Genomic DNA, 21,684 nt, shown 5'->3' with positions numbered 1-21,684 from the left:
GGGTGGGGTTTTTAAATTATTATTTTTATTATTATTATTTCTATCTTATCCCTTGGTTAGTTTATTTAGGAATTATCCTAAGAAAAGCTACCTTACAAACGCTAAGTTAGAAATCTCAGCAAAGTCTAGATGAAGCTCATGACATCTTAACTGTCACCTTCCCTGGGAAGCTGCGTTGGATGCAGGTGCCCAGGTGCTGGGAGCCGGGGCTGCAGGGTGACCTCCCTAAGACAACACCAAGGGCTGTCCCACACTGGTGAGAGTCAGCTCCAGGCAGCTCCAGAATTGACCCACTAGTGCCCAAAGTTGAGCCCATCAGCCACACATGTGGCAACTCTGTAATAACATACCTAAGAAAGGGTAAAAACACCGTGCAGCTGCTGAAAAAAAAACAGCAGAGGAACAGCCCTGTAGACAGTGGAAGAGAAGGGGGAAGAGGCGCTCCAGGCTCTGGAGCAGAGATTCCCCTGCAGCTCATGGTGAAGACCACGGTGATGCAGGTTGTCTCCCTGCAATCCATGGAGGGCCATGGTGGAACAGAGCAGGTGGACATGGCCTGAAGGAAGCTGCAGCCCATGGAGAGAGAGCCCATGCAGGAGCAGGCTCCCAGCAAGGGCTGTGCTCCGTGGAGGTGAACCCACGCAGGGCTGTGCTCCATGGAGGTGAACCCACGCAGGAGTGGGCTTTCTGGCAGGACTTATGACCCCGTGGGGGACCCATGCTGGAGCAGCTCTTTCCTGAAGGACTGTACCCCATGGAAAGTGCCCACGCTAGAGCACTTTTTCAAGAATTGCAGCCCATGGGAAGGACCCCCACTGGAGCAGTTCATGAAGGACTGCATCCCATGGGAGAGGCCCCACTCTGGAGCAGGGGAACGGCAGGAGGAGGAAGGTGCAGCAGAGATGAAGTGATATGGACTGACCACAACCCCCAATTCCCATCCCCCTGCACTGCTCAAGAACAGAAGACTCAGGAGTGAAGTTAAGCCCAGGAAAAAGGGGAGGTGGGGGCAGAGGGACAAAGTGTTTTAGTGTTTTGTCTTTGTTTCTCACCATCCTAGTCTGTTTTAATTGGCAATAAGTTAAATTAATTTTCCTGAAGTTGAATCTATTTTGCCCATGACGGTAACCCTAAGTACTCTCCCTGTCTTTATCTCAACCCACAAGCTTTTCCATCTCATTTCCTCGTCCCTGCCCTGGTGCAGAAAGGGAGTGAGGGCACGGCTGGGTGGGGGTCTGGCAGCCAGCTAAGGCCAATCCACAACACAAATACAAGTAGTCATTACAGCAGAAATATTTTATAACTGTCTCTAGGAGTAAATCCATAAGTAACACATTTTGATTTTTTTATATATGAAGCATACAATAAATAGGTCAGTTAAAGTCTATGTGAAGGACAACCTATTGTTACATTCCATTACATACACTCCTATATTCAAATACTGCGCTTGACTAATCACTGCAAATTTTTAGCTGTTTTAGCACTTAGAAATGCAAGATTCATTTTTCAAGTTGGAAAAAAAAAAAAAGGGAGGGGGAAGTTATACTGTGTTTCCTATATTTATATATTTTGATGTGTTCCCATTAACAGAAGAAAAAATAACCCCCCTATATTTTAGTCAGCAAAATTTAAATGCTTAGACCTCACTCTTGAGTTTATTAATTAGGTATTTAGCAACCCCCAGTCGCCCCCTCTCCACTTCCCATGAATGCTTTCAAGCCCAAGTCTAATAATCATTTCATAATTTGTCTGGTTCAAAATAGTCCAAAGACAAATAATAAATATGTTCTATTGGTTTCTTATCTTAACCTCCCAGGATTATAATGCAAGGATAGTTAACTTAGCTGCAGCTAATACCAAACTGCAACAACTACAGAAATGAGAAGATAATCCCATCTGCAGAACTTCAGGCGAAACCAATGTAAACATGAGCTGCTGTGATTAAAGGTGAGCAGAAATGGCACAGGTGAAGAAGTGCTCTGCGCACTGCAAACCTAATTTACTATTCAAGGAGCGCAAAATGGTATACCGACTTAGCATCTTGATGAGATCTGTATATAGCATATAAATCTTTAAACTGCTTGTTCTCCCATACTTAGTGAATAAATGAAGGTCTAGCCAAAGATTCTAATCTGTACTTTGAGTGACAAAATTACTGCAGCCTTACATACGATTATACTATTTGGTCTCTAACTAACAAATCAGTCAACCTAGAGACAAAAAAGATGATTGCAGCCACAAAAGAAAATGGGCTACAGATGCCTTTAATCCCAGAATCAGACAAGGTTCAGCAGCTAAAAATAAATCTAAACAAGCCTTCAGATTTGGGTCTGATTACACTGAAATACGGCAAATGATTCTTGAGAGAGCTTCAAATATTATAAATTTCATCAGCTAAATGTTTTGCCGGCCCTCCCAAGGATTATTGCTTTCCAACCAAATCATAAAGACAAATTTATCTAACGATGCAAATCTAAAACCCATCAATATTCAAAACAGTTTCAATCTCAGTTTTCAGATTTGCTTGTTATCTAATTAGTATTGTGTTCTGTTATGCTAACTAAACCCTATTTCATTTAAGAAAGTACAGAGCCAGTTCTGAGAGGAGCTCTGCACTTGCTGGAGATCAAAACCTCAACTCAACCAGTTCAGTCAGTATTATTATTTCAGCTTCTGTGTATAGTCAACTCTTATCTAGGATTTTAGCTGTCTAAAGCAAGACACAAGAAAGCAGGCTAAAAAATCCATTCCAAAGCAAAACAAAAGAGAAAAAGCAGCAGCATAAAATTAGTTATTTATCAAAATCAAATCTATTATACCAACAGTGATGATAGGAACTTTTATAGACAAATCACAACCGTCCCATAAGACATTATCGGACTGTGAAAGCTTAGGAAAAAACCTGAGGTTTTTCTACAACAGATCTATAGCGTATTTCTCCTAATGGAAGGAGGCAGTTTCTCCTGAGGAAGCAGCAGCAATCCATCAACCTCTCAGCCTTCTGCAGTTTGTTGGAGATATTGTTCACCCCAAAGAGAGCTATATTCATCTATCTAAAATATTTTCAAATTAAGAAATTCAGTCTTTAATCAAAGCATTACAGGGATTTAGATGACAACATGATAGCAATAGCTTTCCTGAACTGCTCTAGATGACAGTAACTTTTCAGAAATCCCAGCTTATATACAGGCTGTACATTAATATGTATAATCTTTTGCATTGAGAGCATTCCCCACTAGAGAGCAGTATGAATTTAAAATTACAGGTACAATATATCTCTAGACCTATAGTGCTAGTCATATAGCCATGAGATTACTATAATAAAACAGATCTTCTAACCAAGATGTAAAACTTTGTAAGCAAATATAATCTAGTAAATTAAACAAACACTGTACACCATGTGTACATGTTTAATTCCTTTTGAAACATTTACACAGATAAGCTGGCAGCTTAATAAACTGTATTAGCACGTTATAACATCCCTCTAATATTACAAGCAAGACAGCTTAATCTATGAGAGTCTTATTTTTAGCATATAGAATACTTCTGTCTTGCATTCTAATCTCATTCCAGAAAAATAAATTATAAAATGCACACTAGATAAAGGCGTGGGAAAATAATAAGGGAAATTACACCTTTGAAATAAATGATTCAAGCATCTACCATTTGATTTGTGCTTTCATTAGAAAGCTGTGATGGCATTAGAGCTGCAATAAATTTTTGCCTTGTGCCGTGTCTCTCGCAAACCTGAAGGAAGAAGGGGATAACGTATAACTGCAGACTAGGTGACAATTAGGAAAACAGAAGTTTCAGGAATACATATTACACTAAAGTCTGCCACCATTTCCTTTACAGATACACAGTGATTTCTGAATATGTAATAGCACTACTAAAGGACTAAGGTGAAATATTACACACCTGTGCAAGCCACTTGAGCTGATGCTGTAAACCAGTATTCCATATATTGATTGGACAAAAATGGTATTGAAGAAAAAAAAAAATAATAATAGTCCCAAACATGAAGACAAAAGACTTTGGAAAAACAGAAGCAGTTTAGGATTAAAACATTCTGAATCCTTCTTACTTAATATTGCTTAAAGGGAAAGGAAATATGGATAGCAAAGGTTAAAGAAGGGAGAGATACCCAACTGACTATAGCTTGCTGAGATACTTTTAAAAATACAATTTACCACTCCAACTAGTATTTTAAAATAAAAAAAAAAAAAGTTTGAGAAATCTTGTAAAAGATCTAGCAGTGTTTCGACTAATGCAGACGCAGACCGAGTCTTGCAAAGCAGCACACAGGCTTTCCGTTCACACCTGCATATGCCTGCATCATTGCATACTTCTTTTTTCTGGAATGAAATGTTTAGGCAGCAATTTTGATTGATGAGGGAAAAAATGCTCAGTTTATTCTACTGGGAAGTCACACAGAATATGGTTAGATGAAAACATTATAATCTTAATTTTAAGAGAAATTTTTAGTTGCTATCCATGTCTTCTTGGTTTGAACTGCTGATGCTTTGTGGAGATGGATAGGCATTAAATGGAAATGTTCTTTCCCTGCCATTATATTATAGAGTTCATCTTGACTGCATTGGTTGAATATCATATAAACAGTCATCAGTTTTGCAGATAACTTTTTTTCCCCCTAAAAGAAAGCTAACTTCTCAACATTTAGGAGCCCCAAGGAAGACTGCAGTGAACTAGAAATGAATGAGCAAGGTAACCAAGAACTCAAAATTTCAAGCCAATTTAAACAGTGCTGTGAATAAATGCTTACATTTATTTTCCCTGGAGCTCTGAACTCAATTTTGGCTCAATGATGCTTACCAGTAAAATGAACTTTGCATGACGTTATAGCTCTGTGAAGTAGAAAACTGTCCCATGTGGAAAACCAGCACAACTACAATTTGTGGTGTTTGCTGGCTTAGCTTACATAGCTACTGCCTGGGGATTTCTCTTCTGAAACGTGCTTGAATGTAAGGGATTAGAAATTACACCCTCCCTGTGAAACAATACTTACCTTCTTAAACACAAGACAAAAGCATGTTTTCTATTCAAGGATACGGAAAGGAAACTTTGTTTGTTTGTATTACAACTAACCGGTTTATTTCCAGACTGTCTTGTCAGTGTGGAACTATCCCAGTCACTGGCTCTTAGACCCTGTGTACGTAATAGTCAAATACGTTCGGTTCATTTAAGAGGCCAATGAAGCATACAAATCCCAGAGTAAGAGACCACTATGCAGGTAAGTCAGTCGTACTCAACACAGACCATTTGCCATTGATGAACGACAGAGTGTAACCTAAAGAATATCTCTTTGGAAGAAGCCACTTCCCAAAAGGTCTGACAAATACATCGTCTTTAATAGCTGAAGGACAGAAGACACAGGCAGGGCATTAAGGATAACAGCCCACTACTTATAATATACAGGGATTTCTAATATTTCATTCCAAAACTGTGAAAATGGCAAAGGAACTTAGGCGGCAGTCATCGAAGTTGCGGATGCTTGAGTCTCATACACCCCTAGACTCTGCAGTCACTGTAAATCTCACTAACAGGGCCTAAGGAAAGAGTCATCTCACTATGAAGTACACTAAAATTATAAATTCAAGCATTTTGTTCTTAGAAACTCATATTCCCCTTCATTTGCAGATGTCTACCCTGTAGATCTCAAGTTAGACAGGATGAATCTCGCTCATCTGCCACAATAGCCTCTACAAACATTAAAAGGACTGAACTTTGGCAGGTAAAAAGAAAACCTGGTTTTTAGATATCAGCAGATAACAACATATATCAACAGATAACAGCTGCTTCCAAAGAAACTGTTGCTAAAACAATGTTTAAAAAAAAAATAAAAATAAAACCCTATCACTTAGCAAGATCCTCTCTCTAATTATCACCTTGTCAGTTTTGGAGGAATGATAACATTGGAGGAATGTTATCAGCACACTACACAAAAGCCCCTCTGACAATCTTTTTGAACATCACAAATCTGATGCTGTATCTTTCAGCTGATAGGACGTTACTGGTTGATGTCAGTCATGGCAGCAGGGTGACCCTTGTGTCGGCCTTTTAAGAAACAATTCCACACTGTGAGCCCATATATGTGACAGGACCCTCCCCCAAACTGGTTATTTGTAGGCTACAGTCTTCCTATTTACCTGTTACGCTATTCGAAAAATCCCTGCTGCACCTGTGACCTCCTTAAGAAGAAGCCAGTGACAGCTAATTTGGCTTTGCAACCTCTAGATTGACCTCGCTGAATAAAATGTTGGCTCTAGAAATTTGTTACTGGGAGAAGCTTAAAATGAACATATTGCCATCTATTTTATACATGGATGGAGGGGGCAGGACAGCCTGGGGACAGATCAGGAATACAAAAATAAAATAGCTTTTGCTTCTTCTCTTCCGCCCCCTGTTATCACTGGGTGATGTGGTCCCCACACTGTAGCCTTTTGGTTTTGATCAGGGTTGCACCTGCTCTTGGTTTTGAGCCCAAAGCAATTTAGGTCATGAATGGTGTATTTTACACATTGCTGCTGCGGCAGTTACAAACATACAATGAGATGGATGAACAATGGGAAAACCGTGAAAGGGCACTCACGGTGAAAGCACTGCATCTCTGAAACGCAGCTCCCTCCCAAATGACCCAAGTAACCTTCAGGATACGCTGCAGGACTCATCAGTTTTCTCTGGATGGATGAATAAACGTCATTTCAGCGGAAGAGCTACTGGGGAATGGGAACCTACTGGGATTGGAAAGGCTTTTTTAAAAATAATTGATTTTTCAGGACGTCCTTTGTTCTGAGTCTTTCAGATTTTGCTGTCTTCCAGATGAAAATTAAATACAAAATAGCATATAATACAATAAAAGCTGATGTGAAAATCTGGAAAATACAAGCATTAAGTAATATTACACTGTTGGTACGCTTTTCTACTAAGAGTTTTAGGATTGCAAGAATAACCATCACTCTTTTCTAAAAAGCAAGGAAGAGTTTGTCAGGTCATGCACCCAAGAGCTAAATTACTAGTCAGCGATAAAATTGCGGATAGAAGCCAGTATTTCTTGTTGCTGTCTGTCTCATACGGTGTGCATCACATCTCATTTGAAGACACTATCTGCCAAATTTTCTCTCAAAAATCCACAGAAAATATAGTAGAAGAGGTACCTCAGGAGGGGGAAAAAAAAAAATAGTCAGGGAGAGAAACACCTTATTTTCCTGTTTATTGTTTCTCCATATCCTTCCAGCTCCTCCAAATTTGATCGCTGCTGCTAGCTGTTATACCACTTCAATCATCCATGTGAATAATAAGAAAATCATAATCATCATGGTCTCAGGTGATTTTTGCAAAGCTTACGAGGAAAATAATCTCTTGAGCAAAAACTGCCTCAAGTGAAAGAAATAAAAGCAGGTTCTCCCCACACGTTTATTGCCTGGGGGAGGTGGAAGGAGACCAAGGTTATTTGGGGTTGGAGGGCTTTATAACTTAATGTCTATGTCCTGGGACTTCTCCCAAGAAATGCATCTCTGCAAACCGGACCCTCTAAGAGTAGATTTTTATCCATCTGAAAAAGGCTCATTGTATATTCGTATACCTTGAGCAATAGCGCAGAAAATAAAAGCCTGGGCTTTTGTTTTGTTTTGCCGGGAGAGCACTTAAATCTTTCAGGAAAGGCTGCATTTCAATACAGCAGCAAATGAACAGACTCCAGCCTATCTCCCGTCACAGCCACGCGCACTTAAAGGAACTTATAGATGAACTAAACAGAAAAAGTTCATCATTTCTTGGTTCAGCAGTTCCCTCATGCCAGAAGCAACCAACAGACATCTCATAGTCTCAAAATATACTGCAGTCATTTTTTTAATTGAGTTCTATAAAAAGAGCTAAGCACTAATCAACACCATATGTTATTCAATTAGCTAGTAATACATATCTATTTCTCAAGCCTGTGCTAACATAATGGAGCACTTTGGGTGGTTTGGAACTATTTAAAGGCCAAGTAATTAATTTGCAAACATCAGCTTCTAAAATCTGAGCAGCACTACTGTGGTGACTTACAGCCAGAGCCAAGTCATGAAAACTCCCTCATCTGCTTTTTATTCAATCCGTTTTCAGAGACAGTCTTTGTGAAGACAAAGATTTCTGCCGAAAATAGGGCCAAAGATAAACCTGGGTTCAGCTGCGTGGCTGGCACCCAGGCTCGGAGGGATGCTCATCCCATGCAGGTAAAGCAGGCTGTTTGCGCTGCCCCACCGCCCTCGCCGTCAGCGGTGTCTTGTGTGCAGCCCTCCTACAGAAGGCAGTAGTTAAAATGGCAAAAGGCGTAGCTAGCACAGCTACGAAGGCTCTGCCTACCAAGAAAATTTCTTGTTGCCATGCACCCTGAAGTGTATTACGTTTTCCATATTCTCGATTTCCACATTTGGGAATTCCACTCGCAGCCTCCAAACTCCTGTCAACAGCACTCTTGAGTTGGCTGGGCTCAAAAAGAAGGCACAGAAGCGACCGATTGCCATTCGCGCTGCCTCTATAAGACAAAACCTTGGTCTTAGTATTTTTTCTGAGAAGGCAGGCAGTCAGTACAGGTTTTAAAGGTCGGGGGGAAAAAAAAAAAATGCAGATTTTTCAAGTTACTAACACTGTGCAACATATAAATTAGACCATTTAGCAGAGTCCAGAGATGTAAAGAAAAAAAGATGTGCAAAGGCAAAAGATGACAACTGATCTTTTTCTACAGAACTGCTAAAATTTTGCAGGTTTTGGAATTACCTTTCATTTCATAAATAAAAGTCACCTCTTTCAGCCCCTCTGGATCAACTGCCTGACATGAAATCAGCCTACAGCCTGTCATCCAGATATCCTCTAAGTGCTGTATTCCACCTTAAAGACCTTTAGTCTTCCTAGTACCTAAATATCCAGTCAAATCTTTGTATCTCGGCGGAAAGTAAGAGCATGAACAGTTGTTCGGGCATAATGAGCAACTAATTTTTGCAGAGAAGTTCTGTTCTTAACACTCCAATACAATCACTAGCTACCACTGTATCCAAACAGGTAAGTTTTAAAACATCCTTAAGTTTCAGTTAGTGCTTGTTTCTATTTTGTTAATAGGTTATCTCTTTAGAAACACAAGTGAGTTTGGTTTTTGTTTTTCCTTTTTTCACTAAGTATTTTGGCAATATGCTTATGAAAACACAGCTACAAAATGAAACAGAAAAAGAATTAAAAGGCAAGTTGCATGAATGAGCTCTGTGGGAATTCTGCTTAAAAAAAAAGAAAAAACATCCCCCCCCCAAAAAAAAAAAACCACTGCAGAATAAAGAATGATAATTTTGAGCCAGGTAGTTCATCCCCTACAATCTTTGTCATGCATATAAAATGCGGCCATCAGACACTGAAGAAAATAAACTGGCAATAAATGTAGTCATGGTGGGGAAGAGGAAATTAAAGGTCACAAGCAAGGGATTACTAAAATTCACTTTTTTTTTTTCTTTTCAATTTAGGAGGATTGTCATAAGTTTCTGTTTTGTACTTTTTTTTTCCCACATAAGCAATTTCAAAATTATTTTCTTGTAGTTTGCAAGATAATTTTTTAAGATTGCCAGAGTTCTGTGATTTGAGTTCTCAAACCCCCTCAGGCCCTAGGAAATAGCAATGTTTACCACATATAAAAACAGTCAAAAGTTAGACGTTAATCTCCCCCTTCTTGTTATACTTTTGTTTTGGGTAGTTGCTATGTGGATATTTTTTAAACAAAAGGCCTTTAAAACAAAGGAAGTAAGGAGGAGCAAAAGAGCAATTTTTGTGCTTCAATCAGTTACCATTTGGAAATGATCAAACGACGTATTGTATGTTTTGTCTCCCTGTAAATGCACTTCCACAAACACCAGTGTTAAAAGAAGCTTGAGGAATTCGGGCTTATATTTGAATATTATTCATTTATACCTTTACAGAATTAATTGTTTTTTCAGATTATCTGTTCATTAAAAAACATTCAGGTAGCTCTGGCAGCATTTACAAGCGTAGGGATTTTTTTATGATTATTTTATTGCTTCATTACACCCACTGGGCCATTTAGTGTTGAATTTAATAGAGAGCAGACCATTTTCCAAGCAATGCAAACACATCAAGGTGAAAGTCTGTTGTGTTTGGAAAGGTTAGCAGGTGCTTCTGCAAGTGCATGTGAAAGTTAATTGTCATTTATCTTATTCTTGCACTTTTGGATTGCATACCCTTTAACAAAGAGGATGTATTTAGTACAGCATTCATGGCAACAGCAATATAATTCCTGCTAGTTTACAGCATGTGTTTATTTGGGGTAGATAGTGCAGTTTTAGTTGAGAAGCGTAAACATATTGTATACAACTTAAAAAGCATATTGTCTGTCATATCCTGACAGCCAATGTCTTTGTTATTGTATCTGAGGCACATATAATGTTCTTTCATGTCAACTATACGTTTACCTCAATCTCTTCATCAATATTAGGGACTTAGAGATAAATATCTAGAAAACCAGACTATCCTTGAAATGAATCAGTAAAAAAAATCTGAAAGACAAATTGGGAGATCCGAACCTTTTCATGTTGCCCCAGGATGACACAGTGTCCTACAGCAGCAGCTAAAGTCTTTTCTTACAGTCACACAAGGCCAACATAGGGCTTTGCTTATAGGCTTTATGTTAAAATAATTCCCCAGCTGCATCTGTGTCACATTTCTAATAACCTTTTCATCACGCTACCCAGATGTAATGCATTTACAGAAATGCTTATACATCAAAAATAAAAACGTGCAAAAGGAATCTAATTATTGAAAAGAGAAACTGGCATGATATTTTTTTTTTTTTTTATTTGGGATAAATGCGGGTGATTCACTATTAGTGAATGCAAATGTACTTTCAAGGTACGATTGCTATGGTCTCATGGGGTAAGTGTACATCCTAGCGTACATCCAGGAAAACATATCAGGACCTAGCAGGACTTACCAAGCAATGAGATATTGCAGTAACTTATTCCTTGCATTACTTTCCCACAAGTGTAATTCACTCCTCTGTCGAATCAGATGTGGAAAATGAGGGTAGGAGACATTGGGGAGAACTTTTTTATATTCCTTTATGAGCTACACACATGAAAATAGCTTTGAGGATAAGTATAAGGGAAGGGTTTGAAATGATTTCTGTAAGTTTTTATTGATCCAAGTTCTCTGAAATACGTTAACTATTTACAATTTAGACACACACAGCTCAGTAATAAAAATATGGAAATACAGGAAAACATGGACAAACTTGAGACTTCAAGCCAACACCTCCTCTCCGACGCAGGGAATGCTGCTTCACTTTGCTTGTAAAAATCAAGCCCTGTTTGAAATTGGTGATTTTACAAGATAGTGCAGCAATACCTTCCAAAATCTCGAAAATTACCAGAGAGGCCCAGGAGCTTAATGGACACATTAACCAATGATGGTGCCTTACTATTGCTCAAATACAAAACAGCCTCCTAAAATAGGAAAGGTTTTCAGTTTTGCAGAAATACATACATATATTTATATATCTTTTCTGTGCAAAGTTGTCTTGGACCACTGCCTTCAGGATTCCACCACCCTATTATTTTTTTGTTACGCTTTATATGGCATGGGTTGCTAACAATTAAAAGGCATCAGCGCTTACTTCTGAAACACCCTCACACAATTGGAAGCCATTTTTGGTCCTAAAAAAACGTATTTCTGGAAAAGAATCATGCAAAATATGGGAATAACAGCACACACAGACAGAAAGTAGGATGGCTGATGCTTTCCAGCCTTCTCTGGGAGACCTTCACAGCAGTAATTCTGTTGCACTTTGCGGCAGATGCTTATAACGCGAACCCAGAACTGCTGCTCTTGGGAAGCCCAAGCGCTTTGCTCAGCCACTGTGTTCTGCAGTATCTACTGCTGCTGAGCCTGTAAAATATTTCCAGCTCTGCTGGTTCCACCGGCCACCTGCAAACTCTCTCAACCCGGCAGGGTAGGCTGAAGCTGTTGAAAACCTCTGAGAAGTCATGCATGGTAGAATTTAAAGCTCTGCAAGACCTATGAAATTTCTTCCTTCAGCCATGCTGACTCAAATGAAGAGGCTTATAAACTCTATTAAACATAGGACACGTTTATAAAGTCCCTGGGACTTTCATGACTACTTAATTTTTCAGAATAACAGCTCAATTTTGCATTAAAATATTCGTTAGCACTGAAGGTCACGTAAGACTCCTGAATAAAATATATATGAAATTTTCAGAATTAACTCATTTTGAAACATGGTTTTATGACAAAAGGTTAGAAGACGTCACAAAATATTAAGTGGCCCAATATTTCAAGTTTTTTTTATCTCAGAATTACCACCGCTGATTAACCCCATCCCTCATCATCTAAAACATTGCACCTCACTGGACACGTACAAGACTTCAATCGAAATGAACTTTTTTCGGAAAAGTTAAAGAAGTGTTAAATGTGAGGGTAGTAGTGACCCTTAGCTACTTGCAGAGCTTTACAATGTGGCACTCTTTCCACTAAAAACCTGACTGAATCCATTTTCCTAAAATGTCAAGATAAACACGCTCCTACAGAGGTGCAAGTCAGGATGACAGCCACTGAAGTCAGTGGCATTACATTGGCACAAAAATGGTGCAACGAAAGCAGAATCAGATCCCCATTTTCCTTCTACCTGGAAATTCATACAGTGATTTCAGCATCTCGGCAGTCACCGGTGATTTCAGCATCTCAGCAGTCACCATAATTTCTGCTGTTCTTGCTATGCATTATAGAAACTGTCAGTTTTTAAATTTATGGTATCTTTTACAGCTTGGGTTAAAGAACACTTAAAGCACTTTCAGTGTTTGATATACCTCTACTCTAGAAGAATAGAAATGAGGCTCCGTTATTAATTTAGACCCAGACTCTGCACACTAGCAGTCTCAGGGAATTTTAATGGGATTACCTGCATGAGTAAGAACTTCTTATATGACAAAAGCTTTGCAGGATCGCGAAGCTTTTCTAATCAGAAAAGGGAAACATTTAATGATGAGAAAGTACAACGATTACAATAGCTAAAACTTCGTTGTTGACTGTATGACTCACAAGGCTGCAATCCATTCACTATTAATTTAATGAATATCTGACCAATCAGCTGGTTTTAGTTTCCTGAGAAGATCCATTAAGGTAATAAAAATCCAAGTGATGTAAAATTACTACTTCTATTGTAAACCTTGATATTGTCAGCTTTGTTTCTTCCCTGAAAAATTTCTTCTTTAATAGAAGAAAAATTGTTGAACTATGGGCAACGGAGATAAAAAAAATACACCTCTCAATACACATTCATTTACTTTTGTTTCAATTTTATGGCATTCCATTTGAAATCTTTGTCACATTTTCATTTTGTTTGTCACAGAGGCATATGAAGAGAAACCACTGCGCGCAAGCAAAGCCATCAAAAACAAAGCCTAAAACCAAACAACTGAACGAGTGACCTTCCCCTAAGCCACTGCACACAAGAGACTACTCCATCCTACCTCTTATTTCTCTAGTTTAGATAAAATCATCGTTCTTTTACTTAGCATTATTTAAATCCAGCGCAATAACTGTCAGGAGCAAATGGGAATGGCTTACCTTGCAGTACAGCAGTGTCACCCACTTCAGTATGCCTTGCTCCTACAGTACATACACATCTGGAACCAACACACACTCACTGTCATCAACTGCTTTTCACAAATCACTTGATTATTGATCACTACGCTTATCGCTCTTCATTGACTGCGCCTCATTCCACATTACTGCTCTCCCGCTGCTTCAGCAAATTCTGAAACTTCTATTGCAAAGTGAATTCACACAGAAACCAAGGCAGTGATCCTTTACACTGGATACTTCTCACTATATCAAGACTTTCTGCAGTGATCTGCATTTATTTAATAAAAAAAATAAAATCATTTTTCCATTACAGTTGCAAGCTCTTTTCCCAGCCACCCCACCCCCCGTAGCACACTATGATTTATATCTTTACTACTCTATAACAGACATGTTTTTTCAGTATTGAAGAATTCAAAGATCTATAACACACAAATAACCAGCCACATGGCTTTGGGAAGATAATCATTCTGAATGGCCACCAACCACTGGGGAGACTACAAGGACCTCTTTTTGAAACATCACTCACCACAAAGCCCACTTCTTTCAGTCCTGCCAACTCACTTCAACTCTTGCATGTGATAAATAACTGCGAGAAGGACAGGGAAGTTTATTTGTTGTATGTACTTCACGTATAGGCAAGTGTCCTGGTTTGAGGTAAAACATAACCAATTTTCTGATTTGTAATTCTACTTTTTAGCTGGGCCTTTTCTAACTGACTAAAGCCTGAAATTAACCGCATATTGGTCAGAAACTGTTCACTCGCAGAGTGAAAAGACCTGGTTATACCAAGGAATGGTACCCACAGAGGCTCTTGCTGATACTTATTGCTGTAACAACCAAGGTCAGCTAACTTCGCTGTTTGCCCCGTTAGAGGGTCGGAAGCGGAGAAGCGTAGAGGGGTCCCACCCGCAGGGAGGAGCGGACGGGACAGGTGACCCAAAACTGACCAACAGGGTATTCCATCCCAATGCATCACGCTCAGTATAAAAGCTGAGGGATCAAAGGGGCAAGGGGGCTCTGGCTCGTTTTTTCTTCAATGGCCGACGTCTGAGGAGGACCCTGTCTGTTCGTCTGCCTTTGATCCCGATCCGAGCATTCCTGACTCTAGTTCCAGAATTCAGCTCCTGTCCATCGCTGACTCCAGTCTGGGACTTTCCTTGTGTCTGCTGGTGATGCGATCGTCATCCTGGGAGCTGGATACGGTTTTGTATATATTGTATACTTTTTTCTTTAATTTTTATTATTCTATTATTATTTACTATTTTCTTATTTATTATTATTTTCATTAAAGTGGTTTAATTCTTTTTCTAAACTCGTAAATCTCCTTATCTCTTCCTCTCCTCACTGGGGGGGGGGGGGGGCGGCGGCCGGCATCTGTCATTCTGCTTGGCCAATCCACCCAAAACCACAACAATAATTAATATATATACACACACATACATACAGATATACATATCCAAGACTTTTGAAAGAGGTATCAACAGGGTCATTTGAGCAAACCATTTGGGGTCAAAACCACTGGAAATTTGCTCACAAAAACTTGGCCAAACCCAACATTTTTCACACAAACAAGGTGACAATGTTCTTTTCAACCTTCCTTGCACAAACTTAAATTTTAATGAGAAAGAAGAGCTAAAAGCCTCTGTGTCCTTTGGCCCAAGCAACACCAAGTCATTACGTTTCAAATTTTGTTCTCTACAAGAACGTGCTCACATTACAGCTGATTAGTACAGCCAATACCACAATCACCTACAGGTGAACAGGTGCTCAACACTGTTACAGGTTTAAGGGAGGAGATGAAGCAACCACCACTTTTCCTGCTGTCACCATTTCAACCATCAAAAGAGATACCAGAAGGTGGGTAGATTTTCTCTGAGAGCAAGCCTACCAGAAACACAAATGCCCAGTGGCAAAGTATGAAATGAAAGAAAGCAGCCAACAGCCTAGCTATGAGTAAGTCTCACAGTGTGTCATGGTTTAACTCCAGCCAGCAACAAGGACCACGCAGCTGCTTGCTCAGTTTGGATGGGGAAGAGAATCAGAAGAGCGAAAGCGAGGAGAAACTCGTTGGTTGAGATAAAGACAGTTTAATAAGTAAAGCAAAAGCCATGCACACAAGCAAAGCAAAACACAGAATTCATTCACTGCTTCCCATCGGCAGGCAGGTGTTCAGCCATCTCCAGGAAAGCAAGGCTCCATCACACATAATGGTTACTTCGGAAGACAAGTGCCATCAACTCCGAACATCCCCTCCTCCTTCCTTCTTCTTCCCCCAGCTTTCTATACTGAGCATGACGTCACATGGTATGGAATAGCCCTTTGGTCAGTTGGGGTCAGCTGTCCCGGCGGTGTCCCCTCCCAGCCTACTTACTTGCAGCAGCAGAAACGGCCTTGATTGCTTAGCAACAATCAAAAACAGCAGTGTGCTACCAGCACCATTTCTCATCCCAAATCCCAAACATATCCAGCTGCTAGTTAAGTCAACTCCATCCCAGCTGAAACCATAACACAGAGGCATAGTATTTTGTCACACCTGTGAACATAGCACAGGATTTTCTTCCCCTGAGAGAGCATTTTGTCACTAAAAGTATTAGCACTGACGAATGACGACCCAAGTTCCTTTTATTTCTGCCTGCAGGAGCCTTTCACTCACTATAAAGATAAAACCCAACTACCTTGACAAAACGTACAATCAAACATGGTAAATTCTGGCATAAAACAACGCAATGAAACCAAGTTATTCCATCCCTGAGCTTTCTCTCACACAGACTTTGCAGAGTTCATCCTTTAAATATGAACTTTCGGGCTCCACCGATTTGCAGGAGTAAGGAACAAAGCAGAGGACCCCAGAGGCAGACACCTGATGGTGTTACCTAGCTCCATAACCGGTCACATTTCTGAGCATGCGTGCAGGAACTTTCTGTTATCACCATACAGAACAAGAACCCACTCTACTAATGGTTCATCAGTAAAGGCAAAGAAAAAAAAAAAGGGAGGGGGGTGTACATATATAAAGAAACACAACTAGAGGAAATCCATTTTGCTATTGTAGAAGTTAGCTTGGTAAGGTTTAGTGTCCATTTTAATTACAGTAACTATAAATTGTGGGATGTCCAGATCTTAGAACTGCACTTCAGGATTATGCCAAGGAACAAACAGAAAAGAGAGCACCATAAGGCTGACCTTCAGGAAACTCATGAGGTCAAAACTCATATTTTCTTGACAGTCCCACGGGCTACCTCCTTGCAGACACTCAATTTGATTCTGATTTCTTCTTTATGAGCAACTCTGCATTAAACTTGGCCAATACAAGCATTCAATTTTTTAAACAAATGCAATGTCCTTAGCTATGGCTACATGACATGCCAAAGCTCATTAGTTTCTCACGTTTGTTTTCACACTCACTTTCACAATTGTTCCTCACTCTACTTTTACGTCATTTCCACTAAGCTCATTTGCTTGTCCCAACTCAATGTTGTTAATCGCTCACATAAGCTTCCCCAAAAATACTGCAAAGGTAGCTTTATTCACGGAGCACCTATTTTTCATGCTTCTTCCCAGTTCTTCATATCAAACAGCTGCGTCTGAAGCTGACCATTTACATTAGCCTGCAGAAAAGTCCTGTCCCACCACCCTCCCAATTAGTCCAACAGCCCCAACTGCTTCCATACTGTGAAATACAACCCCCCTTCTCTAAGCGGATTCATTCCACAGAACTCTTCACCACAGAAACTCATCACATAGAACAAGTACTTCCTTTAAAGGAGAACACTCTTATTTAGACATATTCATAACTTTTTAAATCTTGTACCAGCATGAAAGGCACAGTTCAGAAGCAGAAAAAGAACATGCAGTCTAGAACTGCATTATTGTGAAGCCGAAAGATCTGTCATTTGCATTGCAAAAGGTATTATTTTCTTAAAGTACACTGAAAGAAACATGCGCCATCTAAAAAAAGAAAATTGTTTGGAGAGAGTGCCTACAGAGACAAAAGCTTTCTGCACTCACAAATACAGCCAAAGTGTCTTTAAATTAAATGCATTATTAGAATACAAGACCAAGATACAGATAACATCATAAAGTACTATAATAAGTTAGCACTGAAAATAGCAGTGAAGTTGGGAAGATTAGACACATGCACTATTATATTTTCTTCGTTACCTGTTGGATCTTCAGGAAAACACCTTAAAGAACAACACTCAGTGCTGCCAGCAGCAACCTTGTTGAAAGCCTTTTACCATATCTGTAAATCTTGAACAATTCCTGTCTGCATCCAGACAAAACCACTTCAGTCAATCATGCAATTGCCAAGTGCAGTAGGAGGCGAAACTTGAATTCATGCTTTTGGGCTCCTAACTTAGCACAGTTTCTAATGCTAATGGACAATTTCTCTCCTCTCCTTCAAGACCCCCCTCTGCTCTTCTCTTCCTTTTCTACCCAACTTTATTTTTCAGATCATTGTGCTTTTAAGGAAAACCAACAGATATTTTTCTTGTTTGAATGTCAGAGTATTTTTTGTTAGCACAATACTATGCCTAGCATGAGGGAAGTTCAGCAGTGTGTTTCATAGCCTCCTTTTCCCTTTTGTTTGCTATTTAAAGGGAAAATACGTTAGAAGTCTATTCAATTTTCTGACACTTGGTAATTCGGTAAGAAAAAATACAACAAATATCCCAGAAAAATGGCAGATAAGTTCACGATCATTGTCATCTAGTGCTTTCTATCTGGGAACAACAACAACAAATCCTAGGAATGCCCCAAACACAAAAGGCATATGTTTAGGTAAAGGTTAATGTTTGAATTTTGGATATCGTATTTTAGAAACTGAATGTATGCCACAGGATGGAACTCTTCTGCCTGAAGAGATGATTTACTCCTCAAATACAGTGGTCTTCCCCAAGGAACTGCTGAGTAATTGCTATGTCTGGTATTATTCAGTACAGTGCCTATATCTGAAGTGAAATTTTTTAGGACATTAATAAAGCTTTGACACGATTGTTGTATTTTTTGGACCATCTCTTCTTAAGGGGTAAGATTCTCAAAACAATGCCCAAACTTGAGGCTAAACCCAAAACAAAAAATATGCCTGCAATTAGCATGTTCTGTTGATTGTTTTAGCCTAACTGATACTGGTATTTCTTAAAAAGCAATCACTATATAGTAATTAAAAGACTATTTTATCATAAAAACGTGACTACGTAAGGGAAACATGCAGATACTTCTCAGTAGTTACATGGACTTTAAAAAAAAAAAAGACATTACATTTGGCTATTTTATGGCATAAAATTTTGAGTCATTATAAACGTGAAATTATCGTATTAGGACACTTATCCAAATGTATTCACCAGACAACAGTACAGAGTGTCTCCTACATCTGCTAGAGAGATTTGGAATCCATTTATTGGTACTGTAATGTGTACTAAGCACATTCTTCTGCATTGCTCAAAGAATACTTTGTTCTTTAATTTAATCGATTAATTAGCTAATATTTTCCGAGCGCTTTGAACATGTAACCTTCTCGAGAATAGTTGAGTGCTGTTACCAAAACAGCATGGGACAGACTTTTCTAGACTGCAGGTATATGCATCTTTTCAGAGGTTTAAGGATTATTCAACAACTGAGAAGTTAGTGGTAGGTGAGTAATAGAGAGAGTATAGCTACTTGACAGGAAACATTTTTCCTTAAGGATTATGGACCAAAATTAGAAAACTATTAGAAAACTCATCTATTTGTTTCTTCTACACTGTTTCCCTGGATTTTGTTTCACTGGTTAAATTCGGGAAAATATTGTATCATTTGTTTTGAATGGACTTGATCCTATTCGGAATTCTTACAACGTGCTTCAACCCAACTGAGGGACAATTGTCCCTTCTTGTGCAAGCGCAGAAAATGTAGAAAACCTGACTGACCTTTACAGGCACCAGAGTAAAGATCGGGATTTTGTGGACTCGGGCAGCCCTACAAAGAGGAAAGCATTCCTAACATTTGAGAACCAAAACCAATGCACACAGGGACTAACCAAAACTGCTGCTGTAACAGAGAGGTGACTAGCCACACAAAAGGGCTCGCGATCTACAGCACCCATGCAGTTCACTCCTTACCCGCCATGCACCACGCCGCCCCAGGGCGGGCAGCTAAGAGCGGATGGGTTGGCAGATGAGTCATTCCCTGACCTCAGATGAATCATTCCCCGACCTCCTCCTCAGTCATTTCCATCATACGCTAAACTCTGCTCGTGATGTTGTCAATATCATCTACCAAAGGCCAACACAAACCCTCATGCATACACAAAGCAAACAACCCTCCTCCTAGTAATAAAACTACACCTGGGAGTTCCCCCAATCTCAATTACTTCAGGCCTTCAAGAGAAATAAAGTTATTTTTGTAAATTATTGTTTATTGTTTCTACTCTAACGAAGAATTTTAATTAGGCTCATCTTAATTATATTGGTACGCAGTACTTCCAGCGTGTGTTGTCTGAACTCTGCCTAAATCAATACCACGATTGTGCTTAGCATCATCTTCTACAGAAACAGCAACTCTGCTTGCTTCTAGACAGACTCTTTCAAATACGGTTACTTGACAGAAGAGGATGTCATGCAGGTTTCCCAACACAGGCATAAAGTCCAAACCTCCTGGGGAAGGGTGAGAAGAGAGAGACATGGAGTAACATCAGCAGCAAAGAATTTGACATGTCAGCTTCCTAACTCCCCGTTTTTTATAACAGAAATGCAGGTCAGAGACAAGGACTGAGGTGGAAGAGCGCTCTTTGAACAGCTCACTCTCTCCAAAAGTTTATTTGGTTCTTTGCCTAGAATTCAGTAATCAAATTTTACTGAATATGTGAAAGTCTCCAAATCAGTGGGGAAAAAACCCATAACTGGTGAACACCAACCCTCTTCAGAAACTGAAACTCAGGAGTTTGGGCTTCAGCATACATTTAGCTTTAATTTCTATGGTTTCACATCTTCCGAGGTTTGATTTAGTAATTCTTTCCAAATCAAAAGCATAAAAAAAGACTATAAGGAGAACATATTAAATTCAGTCCAGGTTCACAAACCTTGCTGAACTTGGGCTTGGCTTGTCTCATATTGAAACACAACTCAATTGCCCTAGCTTTTCATCATAAAAGTCTTTAAAGAGCTTGCTCTGAATGCAGCAATTTGATTTAAAATACATTAAATCCACACTAGAGGCTAACAAAAAGGATCAAAAGAAATTTAAGTCATATTATTCAAATTTCAGAGATATCCAATATATCCCAGTAAACATCAGTTCTTCAATGTCAGCACTTAACAGCAATCGTAACACTTGTTTTATGCATCTTATTGAACACACAGAGTATTCTAGAAGGAAGTTTCAAGGACAGGCATTTCACCCTCTGCCTTGGCATTATAGAGTAAAACATCCCAAAGAGCAAGGGGCCCTGCTCTTTCTTTTCCTGCAGATACGGATGTGACACAAGTTCTTCTGCAACCAAGAATTTGGTTGGTTGTTTCATTCCTCGAGTTCCTTCTTATTCCACTGAAAATAATAGAGTCACTTGGGGCTTAAGTCTGGGTTGCATTGTTCCTCCTTCTGGCAACTATTTATTGTTCTTCCTCTTTTTGAGAGAATCTGAAGTGATATTAAAGTGGGAATAGTGACCCAGAGAGTACAATATTAGCCATGTTCCCATAAAACACAATCATATAAGGAGTATAATGTTTGTACTAGTACAATACCTTCTGAAGTGTGTTACACTCCATACCTTTTTGGGAAAATCAGTGATTGCATGTAACATCTAATCAAAGATCCACTCTACTGTAAAAGAGCAATTTCTCTTCAATTTTCCACTTAGTAATTCAAAAACTCTTTTGAATGTCAACTGTGGCAATTTTTGTGCTGGCTATAACTTGGTCAGAATAAAAAAAAAAATAAAATCATTAGCATGTTAATAACTTAGTGTCTCTAAGGGGTAGTTAGATGGTCCTACATCAGAAAAAGCAGCTTCTTTTTCAGCCCTATTCTTAATTGTAAAGTGATTAT

At 39.2% G+C, this 21,684-nt stretch overlaps 1 protein-coding gene across 2 annotated transcripts in view; it reads right to left on the bottom strand.

Annotated features, from left to right (window-relative positions):
* The window catches only part of ZNF385D (zinc finger protein 385D), a 443,449-nt gene that overhangs the window by 352,766 nt on the left and 68,999 nt on the right, over positions 1–21,684 (bottom strand). The window lies entirely within an intron of this gene.

Source organism: Rissa tridactyla, chromosome 2, assembly GCF_028500815.1.
Source record: "Rissa tridactyla isolate bRisTri1 chromosome 2, bRisTri1.patW.cur.20221130, whole genome shotgun sequence".
Lineage (NCBI taxonomy): Eukaryota > Metazoa > Chordata > Aves > Charadriiformes > Laridae > Rissa > Rissa tridactyla.
The sequence above is the reverse complement of the archived record's forward strand: the minus strand, read 5'-3'. Positions and strand labels throughout refer to the sequence as shown.